At 31.2% G+C, this 4,351-nt stretch overlaps 1 pseudogene; it reads left to right on the top strand.

Annotated features, from left to right (window-relative positions):
- Nucleotides 1-1,772: 1,772 nt before the first annotated feature.
- LOC120141235 lies at nucleotides 1,773-4,097 on the top strand (annotated as a pseudogene).
- The last annotated feature ends 254 nt before the right edge of the window (nucleotides 4,098-4,351 follow it).

Raw genomic sequence — 4,351 nt, 5'->3', positions numbered from 1 at the left:
TTAAATATTGATATGAGATGACTAGATTGATAACATTTAAATAATTAACTGATAAAATTAATAGATCGATAATCAAAATCAAAAATAATAATATAACCATATGTGTAATATTATAATTTCATACATTTTTCCTATAACTACAATAAAATCAAAACTGGTTTTCATATATTGTTATATCATATTAATGTAGATAATTTACTCCACTTTTAACACACATTAACAAAATACATTTAATAATTCTTACATTATAATCGAAACATTTTACATAATATATTATTAATTTATAATAATAATAAAAATAAACTATTTATTATAAAACAAAATACGTGTCTGCTGAGTTGGCAAAGGCACGTCCCCGGGGACGCGCCTTTGCCAACTCAACAGAAAGGGTGCTACTTCTGGAAATATTGATCAAACGGTGTCAGAAAAAAAAATTTTAAAGCAAACGGTGTCAGTTATGTAATTTAGCCGAAAAAAAATGGGTGGACCCTAAGCCAAAGCCGAAGGGATAGGTAGGTAAATCTCGTATTCTTTTGTTTTTGCAAGTGAAGGAATACGTTTGCTGATGTCAATAGTATATCCCAAATGAACTGGAATACATGGCAGTTCATTTTTAGTAGGGATCCCAATGCCCACGTGGCCCTTGGTACCATCTGGTTCATAGGGCAGGCGTAGACTGACAAATGAGTTTCTGCTTCTTCGACTACTTTGTTGTATGGAATAAGGATAATGACAATTAATAGTTTATGCAGGCAGTGAAGCTGCTTTGCTAAGATGTAGCCTTTATCTGCATTTGCACCTGCACCTTGTCGTTTTTATTTGGTGCAGTTGAATGCCATTTTGGCTTCTCTTCTTTCTCCCACATATCCATATAGATAAGCTTCCATTCTTTCAGCCACGCGGTATATATATAAACACAACTCCTTGATTTCGAATTTTTTAATTTATCATATATTTTAGATTTTTTTTATTTTATATTGATATTCTATTTGTATCTCCTAGAATCTTAGAGGTATCTCTTAAAATATTAAAAGTTTGTCCCCTGAACCTAAAATTCTACGTCTGTCCCGGTGATAGGTACTAATAGCTAGCTCTTCTATGATCCTAGTTGGGAAAGAAGCTGCCATGCGGTTCCATTACACATCTCTAGGGCTTTTCAGGGTAACAACAATATTCTCCATTTCCCCATATGTTACTTGGATTGTTTGTTAAACATAGATTAAGGAAGAAAAGTTGGTTTCTTAATTAAAAGGGTAACTTAAGATTAAGATCAAATATAATATAATATAACATAATATACTTTGATTCACTAAGATTTTTTTAATTTTTTATGTACGGTTTTTATCTATAGCAAGACTGTGTGAATGTCTCTCCAATAATATGGAAAATACGATTGGAATATAAATTGTCTTATTAAGATTCAGTAATTGATCAGTCCCTCCCATCTGGTTATAAACATCTTTATGTTGACAATATTTTGATCATTCTCTTTCCATAACCACATAGTTAATGAAATTTTTTAGCTTCGATTCGAAAAAATTTGACTTGAATTAACTTTGAGTTGTTGATTCATGTTTGAGTACATACACATCATAGCAGCATCAATTTATGATGAGAATTGTAAATTATTTTTGAGACATCCTTTGTTAGGTTCAATCTACCGGCTTTAATTTTTCATGTCTGATTTTGATCATTCGAGTTTTTTTATGTCTGGTTTTTTATCTATATTAAGACTGTGTATGCACATTGATGCTTCTTTTGGACAAGTGTAGATGGGTTCTTTCGGAAAGAGAATAAATGTTAAACAAAATCGATCAAAAGATGACGAAAAAGAAAATTGAAAATAGGTAATGATTAATAAAATATAGAACCGATGAAATATGAATCGAATAAGGAATAGTTTAAAAAATATTATAAAAATACTTTAAAAGTTAAAATTCCGAAAGTCTTAAATATAAGTATCAAATAACGAAAAATATTAACAGTTATTCAAGAAAAAAGAAATATGTACTTTGTTTTCGTAAAAGTTAAACATCGACAGTTTTAGTTTTTATTTTTTATACAAATAGTACACTATTATTAGGGGTATTCAAAAATATTTGATCCGGATGATTTAATCTGTTGATCCGATAAAAAATACGGGTATTTTTTAAAAAATTTCAAATTCTGGGTCGGTTACCTGACCCGACATTTTCCGGGTCAAGCCCGAATCACAAAATTAAATTTTTTCGGGTACCTAAAACTTTCGAGTACCCAGTTACATTTATTTATTTTATATAAAATAATATTACATATTTAATTATTAATAATTTTATATATTCAAATTAAACTAATAAAATTAAAAAAAAACTCGCACAAAAAAAATACTTACATCTCCAATGTTGCTCTACTTTGGAGAATATCTCCACTTTGGAGAGAGTATTCTCTCCGGCCCATCGCCATAAACTATCTCCACTTTGGAGAATTGCTACAGTGTGGCGCGACACTGTAGCATGTGCTATAATTTCGTTTTTTTTAATTCAAGTAGATTAAATTACAAGATAAATAAAAATACATTGAAAGTAGATAAATAAACATACTAATTTTTTTGTAATTTTTCTGATTTTTTATATATTTTTTTAAATTCAAGTAGATTAATTTGCAAGATAGATAAAAACACATTAAAATTAGAAAAATAAATATACTGATTTTTTTTTGTAATTTTTCTGATTTTTTTTAATTCAAGTAGATTAAATTGCAAGATAGATAAAAATACATTGTAATTAGATAAATGAACGACTGAGATCAAAAGATTCCTTTCTTTATCAATGGTTGTAATCCAATTCACATGGATTGCGTATTCTAAAAGCACATGCATTGTGGTTATAAATACCAACATATGCTCTAACCATTTCATCACTTCCAAACTCATTTTCTTATTATCATAATTGTCTCTCAGTTAAAAAAATGAATTATGATTCTTCTTCTCCTTCAAAATCACCCGATAATAGGTTAAAATCCATAATAGATGAGTGGATAGAGAGCATCAAATAATTGTTGATCACATAGAAAGTGGTCATCGTCTTATGCTAGGTGAAGGCCTACGCACTAGACGTACTCATGGGGGCTGTGTTCCAGGCCGAAGAACAATCTTTCGTGATCGATAAGTAGAAACATCCAACCTCTTCAACAACTATTTTTCAGAAAATCCAACATACAATGAAGAGCAATTTCGTCGACGCTATCGAATGTCGCGAAATTTATTCTTGCTCATTGTTGCTGCTGTCAAAGACCATGATCTTTATTTTCTGCAGCGAATGGATGCAGTTGGGAAAATGGGCTTGTCTACTTTACAAAAAATAACAGTTGCATTTCGCATACTAGCATATGCAACTCCGGTAGATGCAACTGACGAGTACATCAAAATTGGAGAGTCTATAGCAATTGAATGTGTCAAGAGATTTTGCCGTGCAGTTCGAGAGGTATTTGGAGAACAATATTTAAGATCATCCACTACTGATGATGTTGCTAGATTACTTTATATTGGTCAGCAACATGGTTTTCCAGGAATGTTAGGAAGTCCCGATTGCATGCACTTGAGATGGAAAGATTGTCCAACAACTTGGGCGGGACAATATGCCGGCCAAAGTGGATCTCCAACAATTATTCTTGAAGTTGTAGCTGATTATGATTTGTGGATATGGCATGCATATTTTGGGATGCCAGGAGCCAACAATGATATTAATGTGTTGGAGACATCTAACCTTTTCTCTAACCTTGCTAGAGGTATTGCTCCTCCTGCACATTATGTCATTTGTGGAAAAGAGTATAATATAGGGTATTATCTAGCTGATGGTATATACCCCAAATGGGCGACTCTTGTGCAAACTATCCATTAGCCAATTGGTCCCAAAAAGAAATATTTTGCGACAAAACAAGAAACATATCGAAAGGATGTCGAACATGCATTTGGAGTTCTTCAAAGTCGATTTGCAATTGTGGCAAATCCAGCACGTTTTTGGAGTAAAAATGATTTGAAAGATATTATAATTGCTTGCATAATAATGCATAATATGATAATCGAGGATGAATGAGATCTTAATTCTCCAATTGTATAAGAAAGAGATGCACCGCCTCCGAATGTCGAATTTGTTGAAGATGAGGAGACTCTATTTCAAGAATTCCTTACACGATTTAGACAAATCAAAGATGCAACTACTCATTTTGCTCTACAAAATGCACTAATTGAGCATTTGTGGAATAAATATTCTAATTCCGAGAATTAAAATATATAATTATGTAACTTATATTTTTTCGCAATATTATTATGAATTGTAATTTTCTTATTTATTTGTATTTTCACAATGTTATT

The sequence above is a fragment of the Hibiscus syriacus genome, unplaced genomic scaffold (assembly GCF_006381635.1).
Source record: "Hibiscus syriacus cultivar Baekdansim isolate YM2019G1 unplaced genomic scaffold, ASM638163v2 tig00002237_pilon, whole genome shotgun sequence".
Taxonomy (NCBI): Eukaryota; Viridiplantae; Streptophyta; class Magnoliopsida; order Malvales; family Malvaceae; genus Hibiscus; species Hibiscus syriacus.
The sequence above is the reverse complement of the archived record's forward strand: the minus strand, read 5'-3'. Positions and strand labels throughout refer to the sequence as shown.